General features: G+C 40.0%; 1 protein-coding gene and 1 long non-coding RNA gene across 5 annotated transcripts in view; one reads left to right on the top strand and one right to left on the bottom strand.

Annotated features, from left to right (window-relative positions):
• The window catches only part of LOC117494541 (copine-9-like), a 120,528-nt gene that overhangs the window by 53,054 nt on the left and 40,800 nt on the right, over nt 1–26,674 (bottom strand). The gene's annotated exons all lie outside the window — the stretch shown is intronic.
• On the top strand, nt 21,681–23,214 carry LOC117494542. Its single transcript, XR_004557080.1, has 3 exons — nt 21,681–21,980; nt 22,233–22,399; nt 23,133–23,214. It is a non-coding gene; the product is annotated as an uncharacterized LOC117494542 (long non-coding RNA).

Here is a 26,674-nt window from a genome sequence, read left to right on the forward strand (position 1 = left end):
AGACACATTTAACAATAGATGTAATCAAGTCCACACGGCGTTTAGAGAACACTTCACCTGAACCCTCCCTGCCATCAGAGAACCGCAGCAGCTCTCTGGATGGCTACACGGGAACCGAGCCTCTTATTGGTGAGCACCAACAAATATATAAAGGTCTTCCTATTGTAGCTCGTCTAAATACAATTTACTAGCATATTCGCAAGCCATGTTTCAAGATCTTGTTATTCTTTAAACTTGGCTAATGGCTATACATGCAAAGACGGCATCCTTAAATACACATTGCTGTCTGTAGCTACATAGAGAGGCGAAGTCCCTCCTTTTCCGGGAGACCTCCATGGGACCTTATTTCGGAAAAAGTATGTATTGCATGCATTTTACAACTTTAAGGACCTAATGATTATAATAAGGGCTATAAAATAGTTCATACTGGGTAGTTTATTTAGTTTGCAGTGTGCCATGCATTGGCCACTTTTCCTTTTCTTTTCTGGGAATCAACCCAATAATGGTTTTCTCTGGCTCAGGTCAGGCTCTGTGACTCAGGCTTTATCAAACATGGAGGGCTCAGTCTGCAAATATGATGATTAGCCCAACACGCTTGGTTATTATTTTCTAAGCTACTTAGTGGATGCAAATAGTGTATCATTAAGAATCTTCCAAGTTTAAAACAGCTTGTTATATTTCACACAGGCTCCGCCCTCTACTGGACTCTATGGGTACTACTCTCTATCATGCTGTGCGTGCTTTCACCTACTGAGTTACGTAAATGTAGCCGGCCAATCGGGGCGAGCCTACCTGAATGCGCGCGCAGGCCCACAGTACATAAGGCGGCTACGCCCTCCGCCCGCTATCCTTTTTCTCTTCAGCGAGCAGACAACTGAAGCAGAGTGAAAACGAACGAGAAGAGAAGATTAAAACGATTGACTCACCATTATTGGAAGCTCGTCCATGCCCCACCTGCCCTGGCTTGATCGCGGGCGCGGATCCACATCGATTCTGTTTCGAGTGTCTGGAGGCCGACCACGCCGTGGAGGGTGGCGGACATTCCCCGTGCTGCAGTGCCAGCCGGGCGCTCCCGCGGGTCCGGCGTCAGCATCGCCTGGACCATTTTTGGTAAGCACAGTATGCCATACCGGAGGACGAGGCTCAGGACCAGGACGACATAGAGGTGGTGGAGATGGACCAGGAGGTGAGCGGAGAGGTACCATTCGTCTTCGCCCTTCCCCGTTTGTCGAAGAGGAAGAAGACGAGGACTTCTCGCTGTCGGGCGTTTCTGGGTCCGGTGGCCACGAGGGTCGATCACACAGATCTGCTCGCCAGGATTTCCCGCTGGTGATAGCCGCGGAGCATGTGGGCCTGACGCTTCCTCCTCCGCTACCACCCAGACCGGTGAGCCGACTCCGCCAGGGTTTTTATGGCCCGGTCCAGCCGGTCCAGCCGGCCCAGCTGGTCCAGCCGGCCCAGCCGGCTTTTGTCTCGCCCCCGCTGCCGGACATATGGCAGTGTGTGGAGGCGACATGGCGGCAACCTCTGAGAGCGAGGGCTCCGGTGGCCGGCATGGCGGGCTTGCTGAGGGTGCAGGGCCACTCGGACTCGGTGTGTCCCGGTGTGCCCCCTAGGCCTGTCGCGATAATCGATAAATTGACTTATCGTACGATAAATAAAAATGGACTCGATAACTTTTCTGAGCTCGATAAATTGCCGTTTACATGCGTGTTTGTTTACATAAGGATGTGACCAGCATTTTAGCCAGGAGCGCTGTGGCTGCCAGACGAGCTGTGGCTGCTGTGAGGGGCGGGGCTGACACACAGACAGGTCAGGACACTCCGTGTGCACGTGCAGCAGCGTAGCAGCCAAATTAATAATATAGCGACAAGCGGGAGACAACGTGTGACTTACTCGCGGGGAATTTAAAGTGAAATGGAATTGGTTACAAAACCTAACTACACATCTCGATTCTCCGGTGTGGCAGTATTTTGGATTCAAGCCAAATCAACGAGGCGAACATACAGACTTGAATGAGTCGGGCGGTGTGTCGCATTTGTTTAAAAAAAGGTAGCGACAAAAGCAGGCAATACCACGCATTTTAAACTACACCTAAAACACAACCACCCCATTCCGTTTTCCCAGCTGGTAGCAAACACGGCAGCTGGAGATGGAGAACCCCCACCTTCCCGACAGTTTACAATCAAAGATGCATTTGCCCGACAATGCAAACATGTTGGTGTTCCTTGCTCGAAAACTTTGAAAAACAGATTTGGATATGGCCTGTTGAGGCATCTGGGTCTTTGTATGGACAGTTGACTGTACACTTGACTGTTGTTTATGCTTGTGAGACAATGTGTGCTCATATTTATTTATTTATTTATATATATATATATATATATATATATATATATATATATATATATATATATAGATAGATAGATAGATAGATAGATAGATAGATAGATAGATAGATAGATAGATAGATAGATAGAGCCCTGTTTTCCAGCCTGAGTCTATTTAATTTATTGTTTTGGTTGTGTGTGATTTAATTAATTTATTATAATTTAAAGTGGACCTATCATGCTATATTTTAATAATATATTGTAGGGCCATACCTATATAAAACATGTCTGTCAAGTTTTTTTTTCAAAATACCAAACAGATCATGCATTTTAGCCATGCCTCATTTCGCTCTATTTGCTGTATTCCAGCCCTGTTTTTGCAAGGGCTGATTCTGTGGCAAATGAGCTGCAGCTGACCACGCCCCCCTGCAAAGGAGGGGGGCGAGGCACGAGCGTCATGTTACCATGCTGTTACCATGCTGTTACCATGCCACGGCAACCTCTCATTCCCCTGATAGGTAGAGAGTTGCCCATATAGGCGGAGCTCCTTGTTTCTGATGTCAGAGATATTTCAAATCTGTATCAGTCTGTATCAGATACGTTGCAGCCCCGTTTTTAGAGATTTGGGTATGGAGGAAAAGAGAGGGTTGTGTTTTCTGACACTTGGTGAGTTCCCTGACACACCGGGGACACATATTCATGTATAAAAGACGTACAAAAGTGCATTTTGCATGATAGGTCCCCTTTAATTAATTTGTTTTATTTATTATATATCATTTATATATTTTAATATTATTTCACATTTCATTTGCAATGTTGAATGTTCAATAAAAAGTTATGTTTGAAAGGATGTACTTGAATTATTATTATATATTATCATTATGTCAGTGGTCTAAAATGGTCTGACAACAGTGCCGACAATATTATCGTTTATCGCAATAATTTCCAGGAAAATGTATCGTCCAACAAAATTAATTATCGTGACAGGCCTAGTGTTAGGTATCAGCCTTTTGCTTTTTGCAGCTTTAAAACTGGTTAACCTCTTAAGCCCTGAGCCTGTTTTTCAGGTCTCAGGCTCGAAAATGACATTCCCAGAACAAATGACCATATCTTCCCTTCTAAAAGGGTTAAATTAATAATCTTTATTCTCAAAGTAATGATAAACCTGTGAGTTGGATGTAGAAAAGTCAGAATCAATATAGATGTTTTTTATTTTAAAGAAAATTCAGATTTTACATAGTAAAAAACTGTAAATTATAGTGTCCGTCCAAAAATTATTTTTTACTTATAGTGAAAACTACCCTTGGATGATGGGTTAGTAGACTAAAAGCTTTAGGCATCCAAAGTACAACATATAATAAGTACCCTGTATCAAGATTGATTCAAAACAAGTGAAATTTGACGTTTTTAGAGAGATTTAGCCAAAAACCCCCACTTCTGGAGTCATTTGGGTGGATTTGACCTATCTCTGGCCCCCCTTGCTCGATTTTGATGAATGAAATCTCTTTATAACCGCTAGAGCCAATGGAATCGAGGGAAAGTTATATACACACCAAAACGTTAACAAATAAGGAGTGAGAGTGACGCGTTACCAAAACCGGAAGCTGCATACACTCTGGTGGCTACCATTAGCAGCTAACTTTTCCGCTCCGATTTTTACATAAAAAATGGAATTATGGATTATAAATAATTTTTTAAAAGGCACAGGTACATTATCAACCTATGGATTAACAGTTGTAAACAGTTTTTCGTTTTAATGCCATTGAACACGTCTTTTGACCTAATTGACAGCTACGGTGAGACGATCTGCCGTAAAAGCTCCGTAAAGGTACGTGTTGTGATGTCTGTGTTTGCTTCCCCTGTCGCAAGTTCGGATCGCTCAGTGATGATACTATACCTAAATAATCAGTGGAGTCTCAGCTTTAATAGGCTATATTGTATGTGCAGCTACGATAAGTAATAAGGGTATCTTTATCTTGAATTGTGTGCCGCAGTGCGTTAGAATTTTTTCGCTCAGGGGTCATTTAGACCCTTCTTATGAGACTTGTGTTTTGTTTTGGTAAAAATGGTTCATATCTTCAGTTAGCTGAGATTCTTCCCGTTAATCTGGTGCTACACATTAATAGTTTCATAAATGTTAAGAAGCCCTGAGACATTATCTCGAAAACAAAAAGGTGGGAGGGGTCCAATGGGGGGACCGCCGTGCTTAAGAGGTTAAAGACCTCAAGAAAGATCCTAAACTGGACTGGCAAACCAGCTTTACTGCACAACAAAAGGGTGAGTTTCTCTTTCTAATACACAGCTTAACTAAAATGACAACCAATCAAAATGTTATATATGACTTTTGTCACCAGCTAACCAGAACCTGGTATAACTTGAATAGTACTTGTAGGTTTTTCATGGTAAAATATCTGTCTCTTGTACATTTGAAAGTGTTTATTCACATTTGCAGGTGATTTAAAATGTTTGTAGCATTTATAAACATTTTTATGAATTTATGAATCGAAGATGCTGTATACCAGAGGATAGAAACAAACAGCGAGAATGACGGTCAGTGAGTTGTAACACAAGTCTCAAACCCTCTCCACCCCTTCAATTCCACCTCTTCTCATTAGTCTATTATGTGTCTTTTTTTCCTATATATGCATGTCCCACTTTTATTAGATTTTCTTTACTCCACATCAGTCTCTTTTTCTTTTTAACACCACAGCAGTAACTCTGATAACTATCTTGAGAGACCAGCAGGGTGAAACTGAAAGCCTTTCAGAGAGCACATCTACGCAGCCGGAGCAAGATTCCAAAAACCGACAAGGACAGATCTCCGAAGTGCCAGAGACACATTTAACAATAGATGTAATCAAGTCCACACGGCGTTTAGAGAACACTTCACCTGAACCCTCCCTGCCATCAGAGAACCGCAGCAGCTCTCTGGATGGCTACACGGGAACCAAGCCTCTTATTGGTGAGCACCAACAAATATATAAAGGTCTTCCTATTGTAGCTCATCTAAATACAGTAGTGCACGCCTCCGCCCCGCAGTGGGACCTGCCGTTGGTGCTCGAGGCTCTGGTCACAGAACAATTTGAGCCTCTGGAGCTCTCCTCCCTGAAAGCACTGTCATGGAAGACAGCATTGCTACTTGCCTTGACTTTGGCCAAAAGAGTGTCCGAGCTGACCGCTCTATGGCAGTAAAGTGTTTTTATTGCATGTACAGCACTTTGGCTCGACCAAAAATCGTTTAAAAATGTGCTGTATAAATAAAACTTGATTTGATTTGATCAGATAATTTACATCACGCTGCAATTTTGGCCGATCAGTGGCTTTCCCTATTTGTTCTGTCACTGATACTGTTTGTTCATATCAGGTTTATATTTTCTTTGGTTGTACCATGACACAAATTGTAAGGTTTGGTGATATAAAAATTATGAAATGCCGCCACCCAATTGAACAACAGAGGAGATTATATTGCACTTGATAACTATGTTATCAAGTTACCTGTTTAGAAACCAGGGGCCTCATTTATAACGCCTTGCGTAGGATTCACGTGGGAAGGTTGCTTACGTAGTACAAAGCAAAAAAATAGGTACAGAAATGTTCAGACATTTTCCGATTCACAAAACATTGCGTACCGGCGAGGGAAGTGCGTACGGCACTTCCTACGCCTGTTTCCCTTTATAAATCACAATCGACTCGAAATGCGGCGCAGCTTTTGCGGGCTTCACGTAACGCCCATATTTGCCTATAAATAGTCAAAGAAACGCCCATTCATTCATTCATTTTGACTGACTGCATGAAGAAGATCGCAGGAAATGAGGACAGAACAGCTAAAAAAGACATCTCACATCGTGTCAGATTTAGGTTATTTTGGGGAGGTCGAGATAAATCATATTGTTTGGTGGATGCAGTTTAAACCAGAGTAGCAGCATGGAGGTCGGATCGTCACCAAAATAAATAAATAAGTGGTCCAAAAAAGGTTAATGACAAAGAAAATACACATAACCTTCCTTCCGTTTGTACTGGGGAGACACCCCCTTGATGAGAAACTCTAAGAAATGATCGTGGAATCCCTCCGGAGTGGAGTCATGGCGACTGGATCTGAATTATTTTTTTGTATTTGGTGGTTTGTGTTCCAGCTTTCGATCAGCAACTATATATCCATAATCCACCAGTTAAAGGAAATACAACTAATGTGTTGTGTTATATTAGCTGTACAATTTACCACATATGGTGTTCTTAGTTTCCATACCTCCTGTGTTTTACGAGCGACTTATCAAGTCTTGGCAAACGGCATAAAACACGATTAAACATGATAGTATATAAAACCATGCTCGTATCTACAACCTATAGAAATGCAAAACGGCGTCAGTTTAGACTTAATTCTGTCCTCCTGCTTACCGCATCATTTATGAGAAAACATTTCATGACATTAACACAACATATTCGAGGTGGTTTTAAATAACATATCCGTATTTATTTATTTCTCCAAGTTATGTTTTTGTGTGCACTGAGGAGTCGCAAACAGGCGTTTGTTTAATCATTTTAAGATTGGCTTTAATCAATGTTTGAAAATGAATTCTTCATATATGATAAATGAGAGGTAACGTAGTGCGTATGCATCGTTAGAGTTTGCGTGGAGGACCGCACATTTTCCCGTCAAGTTAGTATTTTATAAATCGCAAACATTGCGTAGAAACTGGCGTACGCCATTTTTTGAGCGTATATCCCTTTATAAATGAGGCCCCAGGTCTGGAAGCAGTAGTAGTGCAAAATAAATTGCACTTATTATCAAAATGTATACTAACACAACTGGATAAAAATGAAAGCGAGGAAACAACAAAACCAAAAAGCTAAATAAGACTGAAGAAAAATAACACTACCAAAGGAAACCTCCAGCCTCATGGCAACCTGTTAATCTACTCTCTCACGCTCAATTCCAGCAAATGGCATTTAACTGTCTCTCCTAAGTGGAATGTACCACCTGCCCTGGTAAGCTTAGGGGGAGTTTAACCAAGCTAGCATCCAAATCACACAGAATAACAACCATACCTCTATTACAATATCGCTAAGTTACTGCTGATATTTAAATCTATCTTAGGGCTATCTTTATATACCAGTGAGCACATACAACTTTACACAATAGAATTTACTTCAGAAATATATTGACCCTATCTTCACACATCTTAGCAGAGACCAGCTCCTCCCTGCTCAGAGCACATCACGAGGCACACCTGTTAGAATGTTCCTTGATAGCTGATCCACCACAAAATACAAACAAAAAACATTTGACTGGAATTAATAATAAAATAGATTAAAAAACTCTGAATGTCAGGGTACAGGGCTTAGTCGAGGAGAAAAAGGTGACCTTTTCATAAAGTTAAAAAGTGCTTAATTTTGGAAATAACTCAATTAAAACAAAGGCAAATGCAAACATCGCTATTTGACCGCAAAGGAGAGAAAAACATACAACTGCAATATGGAAATGTAAAACCACGAGAAACATATTAAGTATTCAGAAAAACGTTCTAATAAAGTAAGGTTTTAATGAGGGATAGAAAGCAACATTATCTAGCAAGGCCAATTAGCTCTTTAAAAGTAATCAGCAGAATTGGAAAAATCTGACAGTAGCTCAGAGAGTTTGTAATTCCCCATTATAGAATTGACCAGACACGTCACCAGATCATCCAAAAGCTAAAAGAAAGCTAATTTCTTCCTATTATTATTCAGTGCAAGAGATGCTCTTGCATCAAGTTGCAAAAATGTATGGATGGATGAACTTACTGCTACTTCCCGTCTCACTAATGAGGCAAAAGCTAAAGATCAACCGTCTCACCTTGGATTTCTCCTTCAGTTTATTCCACATTCTCCCTGTGCTTACCCCCTAACCACTAAACTCATTTCTTATGCATTTTATTCAGTCTGCGCAATTCCCTCTATCACAGTTACTCCCAAATCAGTTATCTGTTTGTAGCCCTCTATTTCCAAGGCCTCTGTCGAACCAATTATAAACTGCTTGTCAGAAAGTATAATCGCTATATCCTCATTGTCAGATTAAGACTTCAGAGCTAGAACGGGGGCATTCCATCATCTTTAAAGTCAGAAATTGTAAAGGTTCAATATAAACACGTTTGTAACATGCCTTTATTAGATGTAACATGTTTGAAAAAGCATGACACACATCTGTTTTAAGGATAAGGATTTAAAGTCAGAAGGCGTAAGATTTGTCAGTTACGATTTGTAGTCATTCATGGTTAGCTTTTCCTCAATGGTTCAATGACATCAGAAACCATTTATTTAGACTGTGATGGGATTAAGTTGCTGGCCAGAAAGAGAAAGCCAACCACAACTGTGTCCGCTTGGTTTTAATCCTCCATATAGAGTGGTGCAGGGATGACGGATGATGGAAGTAAGCTGCGCATGGGTTCCCTCAACAAAAAAGCAATGGGATTTCTCCATAGGATTTTGGAAAATAGCTCGAAATAAGGTCTGTGGAACGAACCTGTTTGATAAATGCACGTTTTGTTCAGCCAGATAATCTCCACATGTCTACCCTACTTTTATAATTTTCGAATCATAAATCTAATCGCCAGAAGCAAAATGCTAACGTTATGTATGGGATTAGTTTTGTTTCATAAAGATAAAGCAACACTTTCTCAGAATTAAGCAAAACTAAGAGTTTAACAGAATAAAAAGTCAAGAAAAATACATTTAATTTAAAAAATAAAACTATAAATTGCAAACAAATCATTTGTGTAATCATGTAAACTATAAGTCTTTTTTCTTTGTTTTAACATATCTTTTTGTTTGCAGTTCTCTTTGCTTCTTTCTCAATGATCAGACTTTTGCTCTCGCTGCAGCTCTCTCGTTTGCGCTCCCTCATTTTTTGTTTTCGATTCTGACACAAACCTCCCAGGTGGGCGGGACTTTCAGGGGTGCGTCCCCATTGGCTACTCAGTTTTTGAGTGACAGCCCAGTCCTCCAGCGATTGTACAGTGCAGCTGCGGTGTGGTAGCTGAGCACGGACAGAAGACCCCCAGAAGAACCAGCATTTCAATTATTATAATACTACAAGTGAAAATATATGTAAGTATTGATCATTTGTTTTGTTTGTGCTGTACTATATGGTCTGTTTCTTTATTGGGTTAAGTGAGAAGTAAAGAAAAGCTCTGCTATGAAAGTTAGCTTTTGCTAACTTTAGATCCATAACAATGCTAGCTAAGTAGCCTAACAGCAGGGACAGTTAGCTACAGCTAGCAGTGAGTGAGCGTTCAGACACCGGCACACACACTCAAACGGACTTGTGTGCCTGACTCTACCAACAGGCTTTCATGATTCTGTTTAGATATGCAAGTATAGCCATGATTGCTTATTTTATTAACACGCTAATTTGATATGAAAATCAATGGAGGCTGAGTTAACTTTGTAGGAAAACCTACCGTCCATGATGCCCCTGAGCTGTGTTTTATTTATTAACTTAATATTTTTCATTTCCTAAAACATTTATTTTCCTCTCATATTAAAAGTGTGGATCATTGAGACAGCGTGGTGTCCAGAGGTCTTATCCCGTTTTCCCACTTCCTCTGAGGGGACAGCACGGAGGGGGGGGGGGGGGCATGAAGAAAGACCTGCACCAGCTTTTATCACTGGCTCAGTGTCATTTCATTTGACCAAATGTCTTTACATATACATTTAATATATTTTATTATTATCCATCTTTTTGTTTTATGTCCTTTTATTTAAAACATTCTTTGAGACTTCATCTTCTGGTTAAAATGTCAATAAATGTAATTTGTATAATCACTCTTTTGTCTTTATTCTACATGAACATGTTAGAGATTCCATTCAAATCTGTTGATTATTCATATCTTCCTCAGGCTAGGAATAGTATGTCGAGTTTTGAATGCTAAATGTATATCATTTTCTCACAGGATATAGAATGAGACAACACAGTTTTTATCCATTGTGTATGAATAAATGCTTCAGCTCTTCAGACCAACATAGTAAGATGTGAGCATGTTCCCAATTGTGTTGGTATGCAACCTATGTCTGGTAAAAGCAAATCTGCCACATTTATATTGTAGAATTTGTTAAATTAAAGCAGTCTTTAATTGTTTGTCCTATCCAATATATGCTTTTGAAATGTAACATGTCTTTGAAAAAAATAACAGTATAACGTTTATATTGTGTATCACCTTTAGCTTGAAAATATATAGATGTGTTTTTTTTATCTATAAAATAAATAAATAGACAGACACTTTATCAATCCCAAATTGGGAAATTATTTTACAGCAGCAGTGTGTTCAGGTATTAAAATATTTGAAGTTGGAATAAAGTATAAACTACACAACACAAGTATAATGCACAGCAATCCATAAGATAAGTCTGATATTTTCATGAAAACTCCCCAGGAGGCACCAACACAAACGTGGCCGAGTGGACTCCGGAGTTTGCTGCATGAGTTTTTTTTTCTCTTAAACTCTTAGTTTTGCTTGATTCTGACAAAGTGTTGCTTTATCTTTATGAAACAAAACTAATCCCATACGTTATGCTATAAACGAACTACAGCTGAGTACAGCAGGGTCGCACAACTTCAACGTCATGCCAACTTAAGATCGATATTCAAAAATACAGATTCAAAATTGTACAAGTTGAAGCGTTTGTTTTAACAGTTTGCAAGAGCGCAGGTACTTGCTTTCAAGCAGATCAGGGGCAAACAAATTTAGCGGGAGTGTTTACGTGTTTGGCGTGATGACGTACAACGTCCTCTACAACTTCTGTAGTCCTATTCAGCCACTTGTTAACAACCATCGTTTTTCAGACACGTAAACTCTTCAAAAATCACCAGTGGGGGGTCACTGCTGATGTATTTAATGTCGTAGAACAAAACGTGATTCGTCTCTTAAATTTGTGTCAACCACAGACCTTATTTCGAGCTATTTTCTAAAATCCTATGGAGAAATCCCATTGACTCTGAGACGAGGGAACCGGAAGTGGTAACATGCTAACTCACTTCCGGGTTTTAGGACTCGTCACTGCACCACTCTATATTTGCGGGGGGTTTTGTCGCTGTGTCCGCCAATTTCTTAGGCCCCGGCTCCACGAGGACAAATACGGCAAAACGCATCGGAGTAACGCAAATGCAACCGCAAAAAACCTTCCGTCCCCACGCAATATACACCGGATTGTGTCAAGCTCCACGAGACGGCTCCGTTTACATCCAAACGCTGGAAAAGCTGCAGTACATATGCCGAACCTGTACGTGGCGCTGTAACTTCCTCCACAAAAGCAGCAACTTCCTCCACAAAAGCAGCGAAGAAGAATGGTTGTCATGGCTGCACTTCTGTGTATTCTCCGCGGTGGGGGCCGACAGAACCGGGCAGAGTTTTTCGCCGGTCAGCGTGTGTTAAAGTTTAAATCTTCCGGACAAAATTATAAAAGTGCCGGTCAAAGGTCTTCATTGTTATTTATTGAGCTTTAAAACAAATGAATAACGACGATATAATGATATATAATCATCAAATACATCTCTTTTTCCTCTCTTCTGACAGCGTCAGTGTCTGTCTCATGCAGCAGCTGATCCTGTAATGAGTGACCCGACAGTAAAAATGAACATATTTATAACTAGTTTAGGTAGTTTGAGAGGTAATTAAAATAGCTAAGGGTGATGATCTGACTTGAAGTGTGTGTTTTGCTCCCGCTGCATCACAGCGGCAGGAGCTGCGTGTCTCCGTCCTGTCAGATTAGACTTCACTCGCGTTTATGTCCATATCGAGATAAAGATAAATAATCTGAATTCAAGGAGGAGCTCCTGTAGATGTTGCACAAAGAACTGTAGCATGGTCAGTAGCGACTGGAGCACGATAGCAACCCCGCGGGGGAGAGGCAGGGAGAGGCGGGGCTATGAAAACGAATGACCGTATAGGCGACTCCACGGCCCCGTTGGACCCCCCAGAGCGCTCAGTTCCCAGATCTATCCACCTTTGGACCCGTTGTCGTTTGCGGGGTCTGTTTCTACGTTTCCCTTACGGCGTCGTGGAGCTTAGAGGGCTATACGCATGAGAAATATGCGGATTCAACCAGTTTCCGTCCTCGTGGAGCCGGGGCCTCAGTTTCCCCCTGGCTAAGTGCTTACAATGTCGCACCTGGTTAATACGTTCAGAAACAACCGGATTAGGGTTAGACGCATAGTCTAAATTTCACTGTGTGTGCACACATTTTAAGATAAAAAGTTGATTTGAAATGAATCTTCCATTTAATGGGTGATTGAATGGGAAAATCCTACATATTGTGTAGCTGATACATTTAAGTTTGAGTCAAAATGTAAGAAAACAATATTACCTGTATGGCACCTGTGAGACAACTACTAATTCTAGAGCAAAAGCTAAAATATGTTCAGTACAAGTGAATTTAGGTGGTGTGTTCATAGAACCAGCAAGTGTGTGGGACTTATATAGGCCTATATTATATATATATATATATATTAAACATGTGAATGTCACAGAGGGACACTTTGGGTTGTAAAACATTTGGGAATCTAGGTGAGTATGTAATGTGTATTGCCAGCACAAACTAACACACACAAACACACAGCTTTAAAGCCACAACTTGTTAGCGTTAGCTACCTAGCTTCATAGTAGCTGTTTAGCTGGCAAGACAAAACAACTAACCATAATATCCTCATAAATACATTACAGACTCCTTACAGTAATAAAAAAGATAAACTAACATTTCCACGCTCGTACAATTCCCGAGCACCTGGCTCCGTGACGCTCAGATCAGCTGTCAATCATGACATCCCACCTCCATTTTGTAGTTTCAGATAACTTATAAAGCCCAATTTTCTATCGGCTAAACATGGAGGTGGTGGGATTTACACACTACATTGAGTCACCAGGGTCAATCCTTAACTGTCAATCTTTAAAACCTTCTGTAGTTGGAATTAGTCAGTACTAAAAGTGGATGCAAACTGTATGGGAGTTCATTATGTTTAGTGTAAACTGAACATGTCTCCCCACTCCTTACAGAGAATACTTAATCAGCAAGCGGCCAAGAATCACCAATGTCATGTATAATGAGGAAACTTGTTGGGAAGACGTGTGACAGGATTGTGAGTATGAGACTGACATCTGAAACAAAGGCTTCAAGGATTCATATAATAATCTGACAAATCTTTTTTTTTGTATCCAGTATCTGAAATGTATGCCGTCTCATGTTTGTGCAAAGAAAAATAGAAGCGTGTGACATGGAGCTACAAACTGACACCTATCCCTGCACTACAAATCCAAGTTGGCTGGCTTACATTTTTTTTTCAGTTCTCAAAGTGTCAACCAATCATGTTTTATTTATCCATTCCTGGTCCCTTTACCCCTCTTGTTCAGTTCTGTCTACGAAACGGATGAAAAAGTTTTCTTGCTGGTAGCCAATCCCCAGTGCGATTTAACATCATAACTAGAAACATACAGGATATTGCAGCCATTTTATAGCCTTGTTTCTAAGATAAGATGCTATGTACACAGCATTTTACTGCGTCACTTTGCAAGAGGCCATCTGCAGCCATTCCAGCCATTGCATGTGTATACACCAAGAAGTATGTGTATTTATCTTTTATATATAACATCAGGGCCGTCCCTCCCTACAGGCAGATCACGCAGATTGCGTGGGGCCTCACCTTGCGGAGGGGGCCACACCTGGCGGAGGGGGCCTCATCTTGCGGACAGAGCCTCAACTGAGCCGCAAATGCGGCCCACCTATGCGCTTATGCGGCGCAATTTGTGTGGTTTCGCCGCTGCGAGGCTCCACTAGTCACTAGTCACCACCCCCCCCCTGTCCCCCCCGTCGATGCTCGCGAAACAGAGGGCCTCATCATATAACTTTGCGTGGGGCCTCAAGTTGGCCAGGGACGGCCCTGTATAACATTACCACATATTTTTAACGATTCATTCGTTTCAGACTTTTCTCTTCAGAAAAGAGGCAGGGAGAAAAAGCAAGGGACACACCTTGACATATTTATCTGTTTCTGTTGTCAGAGTATAAAATAGATTGCGGCTGAAAAATAGCATGTTCCCGAGAAGTCATTACTGACTGCCGAGACAAGTCATTATTTAACGATCACGACATTGTCAGAAAAAATAAAGAAAAACACAGGTTAGTGACAGCAGCGGGGATTGGCTATAGTGACATTTGAGGGTTAGAAGCAACTGGAGGTTCTCATTAAATAAAGCCATTAGGGATCCATTACTGATTTAAATGAGCTGCAAATGATAGTTTATGCTTGTAACAACTGATTATAAAATCTGACTTCTGAAATAGAAAACTAGACCTTAAACTGCTTCAAAGCCAGAGTGCCGCACTTTAAAGAAGGAATATTATAATGCTCATTTTCAGGTTCAAATGTATTTTGTACTATTGGGATTTTAGCCTTTACAGACCATTTACATGCACCAAACATGTATACAGTAACAAACTACAGGAAAGGTAAAACATCCACAAACCATAATAGGGCTTTATAAAGGGGGCTTAATAGGTTATGGTTATTATTTTTGTATGATTCTTTATTTGATTTGACAACTGAAAGGCCAAAACAGAGAAGCAGAACAATATAATATTACATTGTATCTTGATTTTAAAAAGCAAAATGACACCACTAGGATGTTTTCTCGCTCCATTTGCAAAAGCTGTCTCATTCCTCATTCTTATCCCAAAACTGAATCTTTCTACACCAGATCCTTTGTTGTTTCAACAAGTGGTGTTGCTAACAGATTGGACGTGTCGCCTGTATCTGTGACTGTTACAGAAAAACATTGTCACATTATTTGCCAAGATCCTCAAAGCTGGCAAGCGTGAAACTAGCTCTGAGCTAATTTCTGCTTGCTCAAGCTTTGGTTTACAAGATAAAGTAACATCTAATTCATGCCAAGAGGAAGATACACAGTTGTAAATCTTTGAGCTGATTCATGTGCGAGGTGGATTTATTTCATTGCGACATTAGAACTGATAAAAGAATAGTTTCCACATTTTGTTCAGCATTTGCCGAGACTGAACTCAAATAGGTGCTTTGGAGGTTTAGCATTTCAACGCTGACAAGGATAACTATATTTCCTAATCTTATTAGCAGCAAGGGCATGATTAAATGTCATATATTAGATTTTTGGGGCTGATAAGGTTTAACAATTCCCTGCAGAAGAAGAGCAGCGACAGTATTTTGTCTTGGTGCCTGTCACTGCAGCAGGCCAGATGAGACCTGAACCGCCACACCAGATGGCAGGTGACGGTTCTGTGGGACGCAGACCACAGGGGACAGGCAATGACGCCACTGTGTGTGTGTGTGTGTGTGTGTGTGTGTGTGTGTGTGTGTGTGTGTGTGTGTGTGTGTGTGTGTGTGTGTGTGTGTGTGTGTGTGTGTGTGTGTGTGTGTGTGTGTGTGTGTGTGTGTGTGTGTGTGGGATACAGATAAATAATTAAAGAGAAAGAGACGGATAGAGCCTGAGTTTTACTGTAGAGATGAGAATTTTGGTTAACAAATGATCTCTTAACTACGCAGATGTGATGTGACAAGATATTCATGACTTTAAACATTCGTACGTTTTCTACCTAACATCCATAATAGATTACTGATAGAAAGAACAGCTTACTAAATAAATAACTAAGTAATGTATCCGACATACTTAAAGGGGGGGTAAAACCTCATCTGGACCAGGAAATGCATTTCAATGCAACATTACCAGATTACGTGTGATCAACACATTTGTACACTATCATGTTACACATATGAGCTGCAAAAACGCTATCAGATTAAACAAAAAAAAAGAATGGACACGTTCAAAACTAGCCAATACAATGCTAAGTTGAATGTGCGTAAACTATACTAAGTAAAAGCACAACACATACAAATGCTTATTTTGTCACCAAAGTTAATAAAATGTATCCTAGGGGGAATATGAATATGTATACCAAATATAATTTAAAACCTTAAAAAGTTGTAAGCTAAACTTTTCATAGATTTCAATAAGGGAAAGTCAAATAATCCCTAAAGTCAATAGGATTCATCCTCTGGGGACTATGGATGCATTTATCAAATCTGTGCTAATCCATGCTGTCGATTTATAGATATTATACGATATTTAACTTTCACCTGTACTGTATACATAAAAATCTACTCTCTCTACTACAAATCAATCAAAGAACCAGGTTCTAATGGAGCGTTCCTTTTGTACCAGGATGTCTGAAATCAGAGCAGGGAATGACGTCACAGCCGAGCTAGCTAACCGGAGCTGCATCTCACTTCTCTTAACTTCCATCCTTGCGTCCCTTACTTGCATCTTTTCCTTGCGTCTCAGTCCCTCCAACCAGGGATGCATGGAGAGATGCAAGGAAACCACGAGAAGGGAGAGGAAGTAAGGAAATGTGTTTTAAAGGTCCCATGACATGGTCATTTCTACTGATCATAATTCCATTGTTGAGGTATACTAGAATAGATTTACATTGTGCAATTTTCCAAAATCACATTGGTTTCTCATACAACATCTCTGTATAGTACACTGTAAAAAAAAAATTTTTTTTTACAGTTTTTCCCCAAAAAAATTACAGTTTTTTATTGTATTTCATAATTACAGAAAATCATATTCAATTTACAAGAATAAACGGTTTATTGAAATGTGTCATGTATTTTAACAAAAAAAACCTGTAGAAATGGAATACATTATTTATCTGTTTTTTAGCAGTTTTTAGCAGTTTTTAAATGCGAATTTAACAAAACTAACCGTAAAAATAAATGATTTTCTGTTGGCAAAATTAGCTGCATTTTCTGTAATTTTACTAAAAAATACTTTTGTTATGGCTATATATAACTGTCAAATACATAACAAATACTGTTAATACTCATTTAAAAAATGTATAATTGCAAGAAAATATATGAGTAAAGAAAGAAATATTTAGTAATTTTGCTTAATTTAACCACTACTTTACATTGATAAACTGAAAAAACACAGGTATTGACTATCCTATTATAGTAAAAAAAAACTACATTTTAACACATTTTGACTTTCGCTTTATTGCTACATTTGTATTAATTTGAAGATTTAATTGTTAAATATGTGAATTTCATGTTATAAAAACTGTGTAAAACCATAGAGTTAAAAAAAAACTTGACTGTTAGCATGTTGGGTGCGAATTCCTACCAGAGCACAATTCAGATATAAAATGATACTATAACCCACCAGTAACAGCCTGTGGGTTATATAGGAGACATTTGGCTATGCCATGATACATCTATAAACTAGCTCATAGCTGTCAGCATTCACTGCAGGCAAACCTAATGTGACCATTCACTTATGATTTCTAAGTAGAAGAAGAAGAAGAAGAAGAAGAAGATATCATGTATTCATCACTCAGAGGGAAATGTCTTCCCCCACTCTGTTGTGTTTAAACACATTACACACACAGGGAGGATATACTGTACATGCACAAACACACAGAGCATATACATGCACAAACACAACCACATGCGGATAGGAGAGGGGATCGCAGAGAGGCTGCCAGATAGCCGGCGCCAGGGAGCAGTTTTGGTGTTCGGTGCGTTCACAGCCCAAGTAACATTGACCTGCTGATCTCTTTCAACACAAGAAAAAGCTGTGCCAATTTCTGACATCATTTAGCTTTTCAGATGATCAGAGACGCGAAGCTACCGCAAAGTCACTTGTGCAGCTAACGGTGATTGGCAGACAGTATGCAAAAAACATATTGAGTTTCACTGTAAGCGAAAAATGAAAGGATCTAGAAGTTAAATAACATTAGCATCTTCCCCTAGGCCTTATCACACTAGCATAAGCCCATAACATTGAACATGCTAGCAAGCACTTACAGCCAGCCTACTCTGAATATCAAAACCTTGTTAGCAGTTAGTGCTACCACTATGCTAAATTGGTATTAGCATTGCGATTACAGTAAAGCAACTCTACTAACAAACAACCAACTGTTGTGCGTTCACAACCCAAGTAACATTGACCTGCTGATCTGTTTCAACACAAGAAAAAGCTGTGCACATTTCTGACATCATTTAGCTTTTCAGATCATCAGAGACGTGAAGCTACCGCAAAGTGCCTTGTGCAGCTAACACAGAGTGCATTCTCGTAGCGATTGCTACAACTGCACCATGTTTGTTAGGAAAGTAGCTTTTAGAAATGTATCAATGTTCTAAAATGTGTGACTCAATATTTAAAACACAGAGTGATTGGCGCACAGTATGCAAAAAACATATTGAGTTTCACTCTAAGTGAAAAATGAAAGGATCTAGAAGTTAAATAACATTAGCATCTTCCCCTAGGCCTTATCACACTAGCATGTACAATTTAGCCCATAACATTGAACATGCACTAACAGCCAGACTCTGAATATCAAAACCGTCTTAGCAGTTAGTGCTACCACTATGCTAAATTGGTATTAGCATTGCAATTACAGTAAAACGAACAATGTTGTCCTTTTAGACGTCTAATAATATCCAACTATTCAATGCATCACATTGAAAGAATAGGCCTTCGCCAAAGCATGTTGACAAAGCTAGTAGCTACAGCGAAATACATTTACAATCCAAGTCAATTAACTTAAATATGTATTGTGATAATGTCCCACACAGCTAGTTGGTTACAACAATCTACAGTGATGTCACAGGGATTTCAGGCCCCGGCTCCACGAGGACAAATACGGCAAAACGCATCGGAGTAACGCAAATGCAACCGCAAAAAACCTTCCGTCCCCACGCAATATACACCGGATTGTGTCAAGCTCCACGAGACGGCTCCGTTTACATCCAAACGCTGGAAAAGCTGCAGTACATATGCCGAACCTGTACGTGGCGCTGTAACTTCCTCCACAAAAGCAGCAACTTCCTCCACAAAAGCAGCGAAGAAGAATGGTTGTCATGGCTGCACTTCTGTGTATTCTCCGCGGTGGGGGCCGACAGAACCGGGCAGAGTTTTTCGCCGGTCAGCGTGTGTTAAAGTTTAAATCTTCCGGACAAAATTATAAAAGTGCCGGTCAAAGGTCTTCATTGTTATTTATTGAGCTTTAAAACAAATGAATAACGACGATATAATGATATATAATCATCAAATACATCTCTTTTTCCTCTCTTCTGACAGCGTCAGTGTCTGTCTCATGCAGCAGCTGATCCTGTAATGAGTGACCCGACAGTAAAAATGAACATATTTATAACTAGTTTAGGTAGTTTGAGAGGTAATTAAAATAGCTAAGGGTGATGATCTGACTTGAAGTGTGTGTTTTGCTCCCGCTGCATCACAGCGGGAGGAGCTGCGTGTCTCCGTCCTGTCAGATTAGACTTCACTCGCGTTTATGTCCATATCGAGATAAAGATAAATAATCTGAATTCAAGGAGGAGCTCCTGTAGATGTTGCACAAAGAACTGTAGCATGGTCAGTAGCGACTGGAGCACGATAGCAACCCCGCGGGGGAGAGGCAGGGAGAGGCGGGGCTATGAAAACGAATGACCGTATAGGCGACTCCACGGCCCCGTTGGACCCCCCAGAGCGCTCAGTTCCCAGATCTATCCACCTTTGGACCCGTTGTCGTTTGCGGGGTCTGTTTCTACGTTTCCCTTACGGCGTCGTGGAGCTTAGAGGGCTATACGCATGAGAAATATGCGGATTCAACCAGTTTCCGTCCTCGTGGAGCCGGGGCCTCAGGCAGCAGGTAGTTGAAGGTTAAGTACATAAATGCACTTGTTAATCCATTTGCTATGGCTACAACTGCCTCGTGGAACAACAAAGATTTATTTTCTGTTTGTTTAATATAGGAATGCATCTTTGTCTATCACACTTTGCTTCTGTAGATCTCCCATCTGACTTTATTGTGAGCTTGTGTTTTCACAAAGCACAAAGTAAATTGAGCATGTTTTATGAGACTGAACAGTCTCATGGGGTATTGGACTCTCTTAAAACCCAGGTAGGTGCAGAATAGGTTTCTCAAAAATAAAGCAAACAGGAAGGCAGTACTATGCATGACTAAAAATGATATGTACACGTTGATTAATACCTACTTAACTTGTACTTGGGACAGGACTGCAAAGTACAGATGGGATATTCCTGATCATAATCAAACTTATATAAATGTGCACCAACATTAGTTATCAGTGTTCTCTATTCTCAATTTAAAAGAATAAACTGACAATAAAGAAGTCTTATAACATATTTTGCTTGTGTCTTTGGAAAGCCTTCAGTGTTTGTTTTATTATTTATCAACTAGTTACATTGTCATTTTGTAAATTAAGAAAATAAAATCCAAAGAATTAAACAATTATAATTGCAATGTAAATAGTTTGCACCCCATTTTTTTACTTTTAAATTAATCTTTATGGTGTGGCGTTACCAATTCTTAAAATAATACAAGGATTGGATGTTCATCAAAGGATTTTCAGGGCAATCGATTTGCAGCCAATCAGAGACGAGACTTTTGCTGCACGACCCATCATGCACTGCGGCAGACAGAGCGCATGCACAACTACAGAGACCGCTCTGTTAGCACGCAGGCGGTGAAGAGCACTGCACGTGGCGCGCCCAGAGGAGAGGAATCAGCACTTTCAGAGGTAACGGTAAAAACTATTTATCAACGGATTCAAAACACTCAAGATTTAAAACATTGCAAACGTCAAAGTCCTAGCTATGGTATACATTTTGTTTAACGACCGAAAACAAAGTAATGTTAGCTAACGTTACCATAGCTAGGTAGCAGCTAGCTAGGTAGCAGCTAGCTACCATGCTTTGAAATTGAGCTCTTCTATGCCGTCATTATGCAGGTTGTTAATTTTTAATTTTTTAATGGTGCTCGAGTGGCTGAGCTGATGTGCAGTGAATGTTTCAGAGTTACTTTTTCGCAATATTATTTAATAAATAGTTTAGCTAGCTAACTAGCATACATTGTCACTAACTCCTAATTTTAGCTCAATCCTTTGTTTTATAATCGATTTTTTTGTGGGCATAATGTTACACACAATGCACATTATCCATATCTTTTAAATCCTATGTTAAGGCTATAATCAGAGGTGGGAGAAGTTCTCTGATCTTGTACTTGAATAAGAGTAGAAGTACTCGGGTCTTATACTTGAAGTGTGGTATTACTGTACTTAAAGCTGCTGCTGTGTTATTTAAGTTATTTTTGCTTAAGCATGTGCAAACTTGTGTCTCTTTTTTTCCCATAGCTGTTACTGTAGCTGCAGTACCAGTAATTGCAACCTACCAAGAATAAACAGCAGCCAGATATCCTCAAGTAAGATTTCTTGCCATATTACAAGTGTTATCAATTCTCAATGTCTTATATGGTATTGCTATGCAAACAGTGAAAGGATATGGAAATCATCAAGAGGTGGCTAAAATATGTTTTTCTGCTGACCCTGTCCAGAGCAGTACATTGCTTTGCTTCCAGGTGGTTGCTCCTGTCTGCATCTCCAAGCTCGGGGCATACCGGCCATCAGTGGCGGACTGGCCATCGGGACGCTTCGGTACCGGCAGGGGCGGACTGACCATCTGTAGAATCACCGAACGGCCGGGTCGGTTTGCTGTTTTTAAACGGCATCATTGAAGTTAAGCTGACAGGCGACAGAGGTCCACCGTTTCCCAGCCCGCCCCTGCCGGCCATCATCTACTCTAGGTAATACACTGACTATGGATAAGTACCTTTTATAAAACCCCACTTTAAACACCCAAACTATCCCTTTATGATGTGACATTTTCTACACTGTTAACATTAGGAAACACTTAAGAAAGAAAAGAAAGCTGCAGGAGCTGATCATTCCTAAAATACAATTGGCCATGTGACCAGTAAAAAAAACAAAACAATCTGCACTAAATATTTTTTGGATTTATAAATGTTTTGTGACTTTTTCCTGTTGTGTACCTTAAGGGAGTTCTCCCCTGACAGCTGGACACTACGTGATAGCAGAGGACCAGACCACCGTCAGTGACTGTCCTGAATGTTGTCGACGCCCTGATGCTGATGTTTGCAGCATATTACTGCCTCAACATCAGTTATCGCTCAGAACTGGGAGCTACCCTGGAGTTCTTGCAGAGGTAAGACTTGAATTGTAATTATTAAGTAATTCCATCTTAAACCACAGAGTAGAGGATTGTGCACATTTCTGACACACGATAAGTGCTCCTGACAATACAAGATAATCGAGATAAAAAGATTATTGTGCTGCATTCTGTTTCGCATTATGCTCTCGTTTTGTCTTGGGTTGTAAATGCAGCGTACCCCATTCCTTTGCAGTGGTGTGCTTTGGCTCCTCCCTAAAAGCTCAAACTCACTCTTAGCCAATCGGTGGTATGTTTACTTCAGCTCAATGAAAATGACGGAAAGAGGGCCCTTTGTCGACAACAAAAGAAAACCTGGTATTATTGCAGTGAACAAACACATTAAAACTTCTTTCGGTTAACTACGATGCTTTTACACCGCTCACTCTGCTACTGACACGCACCTCATCTGCCCCAGTTACACACAAACCTCTCAAGATGGGACTCGTAGCTACCCAAATCTTCAAGTGACCGCTTGCTCCTGTTTACAGACCTGCTGCGATACTGTCCAGTGTGATAGTGATGCCAAGTGACGACTTTATATAACAAAATCTATTCAAACCAATGCTTTAAATGCACAGATATGATCATAGCAGTTAATGAAAAGTACATTTAAGAGTAGCATTGCCCTTTGACTTCAAGCTGTATAACTGTAAAGACAATTAATGGCTGTATCATCCACAGAATGTGTAATTAAACACTAAATGTAAGTGTACTTCTGTCTTAACAGGTGCCTATTCAAGATCAATCCGGACAATGGGAGAGTGGAGAGGAAGGAATACAAACAAAAACAGCACTCGATAAAGATAAAGGTGCATTCATTCATTACAAACGTCGCTGACTTTGAATGGAGAGAGTTGAAACACACACAGTCATGTACACACGCACGCACATAACTGGTAGATTTCTTTAGTGTTTATAATCGTTATCTTTTGAACAAAATGTTGGCTATTGTTAAATGTTGAAATGTTTCATTGCCGATCTATTCTGCTTTATTATTACTTAAAATATATTTTATTTATTGTTTTTATTTTTGTGATTTATATTATTTTCAATAATATATTGTATATATTTGTGATTTTTTTTCTACAAAACATCGGACAGTTAATGTAAACTTGGGCTTTTGCAAAGTAAAATGACATGTTTACTTTGTGTTTTACATGTAAATGGTCTTAGATTTCATGAAGTTTGCTGACGACACGACCGTCATCGGCCTGATCACCGACGGCGACGAGACGGCGTACATAGAGGAGGTCGAAAACCTGACATCTTGGTGCCAGGATAACAACCTCCATCTCAACGTCAGCAAAACAAAGGAGCTGATTGTGGACTACAGGAAGCAGCAGGGAGAGGGACACGCCCCCATCGCCATCAATGGGACTACGGTGGAGAGAGTCAGCAGCTACAGGTTCCTTGGGGTCCACATCACTGAGGACCTGACATGGACTCATCACTGAAGACCTGACTCATCACTAAGGACCTGACATGGACTCATCACTGAGGACCTGACTCATCACTGAGGACCTGACATGGACTCATCACACTAACACCATCACCAAAACAGCGGCTCTTTAAAAACAAAATTGTATTAGTCAATAATACACAATAATATTTATCGTATTTTAGCTTAAAAACGTTTCTGGTCCTACCCCCCCCCCCAGCGTACATTGTTCATGGAAATACAAGTTTGGGTCATCGTCATCAGCATCTGTGATATTGGATCCATTCTTTTGTACAAAACAACCAAAAAGAAATAACTTTTACAACGACAAGAAATAGCAAGCATCACTTCACAGGTCCTGCTCAGAACCATTCAGGATTTGGTTTCTAAATAAGAGTTTTAGTTTAGATAAAGTTGCACAGTATTTCAGCTCATCATTACAGTTATTCCACAGATGAACACCTTCTGTTGTGATGCAATGAAGTTTGGAATTTGTTCGAATTGGTGGTTTTTAAAAAAAATGCAGTTTCCTCTCAACATGTGTATGTTTTCTCTCCGTGTGAAAAGTCCCTGGACATTATGATGTAATTGTTCTGCAGGCTGAGGAAGTTCAACATGGACTCCAGGATACTCTGCATCTTCTACAGGTGCACCATAGAGAGTATCCTGACTAGCTGCATCACGGCCTGGTACGGCAGTGCAATCATATTCCGTTTACTTGCATATAGACTCTTCTTGCACTATTTCTATTCTATTTTATTTGTTCTATGTTCTATATATATGTTGCACTGTTGGAGGAGCCTGTGACTTCAGTTGTTCATTGCCATGTCTACACTGAAGCTAATGTACAAATGACAATAAAGCCTTGAATCTTGAATTTACGGTATTTTTTCAAATGACAACAGTAATCTTCTTTCTTTCAGCTTTTTTTGATCATTTAAAAAAATATTTATTCAGTTTTTCTAGAGGTGTATAACTATATTCTAACAATTAATATATGTTAAAAGAAAAAGATTTCCTGTAAAATTACAAAAGAAATTTGGCAAAAAATGTGATAGTTAATGTAAACTAAGGCTTTTGCAAAGTAAAATGACATTCTTTTCTTTGTGTTTTAATGGTAAATGGTCTTAGATACACGGTACTTTTTTGTAATAATAAAAGTAATTTTATGTATTTTAGCTTTTTTTTATCATTTTTTAAAGATAATTATTCCGTTTTCTAGAGGTTTATGACTCTATTCTAACAAATAATATGTTAAAATAAAAAGATTTCATGTAAAATTACAGTAATAGAGGCTACTTGTGGTAAGGTAAGTAACTTTTTTTTTACATGTTATCTCCGTATTTTATTTTACAGTTTTTTTCCTTTTTTTAACGGACATTTTCTGGCGCCCCCGTCGCCAGAAAATTTCCGTTTTTTTACAATTTTTTTTTTTACAGTGTATGTGTATTCACTCTGTCCTAAACGGCTTGTTGGAGCTCTTGCCCCCCCCTCCCTATGAGCCCACTGTGCTCTGATTGGTCAGCTCGCCCGACTCGTTACAGCGGAACATCAGTGATTATGCGTTAGCAACCAGAAAATGACACCAGTAATGACAAACAGATGAGAATGCTGCGTGGGGTCTGGGTGCCGGGTTGGCGGGACGTTGCGCGGCTCGCTGCTGTGAGGAATGGACAGTGTGAGCTGGGTTACTGGTGTCATTTCCTGGTTGCAGCGAGACGTCGCGAATGGACGCAGGAAGGAGGGGGTGCTGAGGGGGTGCTGAGGGGGCTGCAGCTCCACTAGCAGCTCTGTTTGTGATGACACCGCACAGCTGATCGTCTGACACACCCAAACACCCCCCCCCCCCACCTGCTGTTGTAGACCCAAATAAACAAAATAAAATAAGTTAACTCATTTTCAAAAACAGATAAAAGCCGTTCTTAAAATGTATAAACAAACAATAGTTTAATAATTCTTTGAGTGCACAATAGAAAGGAAATAATTGAGAGAAGAGAAAGCATAACAGAAATATTGTGGGTTACATTAAATAAATGTGAACAGAGGTTACATTATCGTAACGGTATTGTTGTAGGCATAACAATAACATTAAGTGACGGCACTTACACTTGTGTTGGCTGTTAAACTGAGACAAATCACGTAATTCATGTCTCAGCTGTGACTGAATGGAAATGACAATAAATAAAAATGTAAAACAAAAAAAGCTGTTCCTGCTGACAGACATTAAATCTGTCTCTCTTTTAATTGTATTGTGTTCATAATAAAAATGAATTGGAGATCATGAAAAATGATAAATTATTTTTGTCCACTTTGTTGTTCTGATATCTCACATATTTTTAGATAGATGATACATTAATTGAAACAAAACACTGTATAAACTGAGGAGTGACTCCTGTGAGTTTAATGTGTTATTTTCACTCCTCTGGTAAACTGCTCTGATGTTAAAGGTCCCACGTCATGCTTTTCTGGTTATTACCCGTCCCCTTGTGTGTTATGAAGGTTTTTCTGCATGTAAACGGTCTGCAGAGTCACAAACCCTCAAAGTACACCCTGTAGCGAGTAAAACTCTAACACAGAAAAGACCTGTCTATGCTGCCCCAGAACGCCTCGTTGGAGATTTCTCTTTTTCCATTTGTTTCTTCCGGGAACAAAAATGGACCAATCCGCGGAGCTCCTCACACACCAGGACCTTTAGCGTAAATGTTCAACTAACAGGGAGTCCCATTGACTTGCATAGAGCTCCCAGGTTGGTAATAGACGAGTTGGGATCGCGGAGAAATTCTCTCCGCAGACCCATTCTCACAGCGTTTATAAACCTTTTTCTTACTCAA

The sequence above is a fragment of the Trematomus bernacchii genome, unplaced genomic scaffold (assembly GCF_902827165.1).
Source record: "Trematomus bernacchii unplaced genomic scaffold, fTreBer1.1, whole genome shotgun sequence".
NCBI classification, from domain to species: Eukaryota; Metazoa; Chordata; class Actinopteri; order Perciformes; family Nototheniidae; genus Trematomus; species Trematomus bernacchii.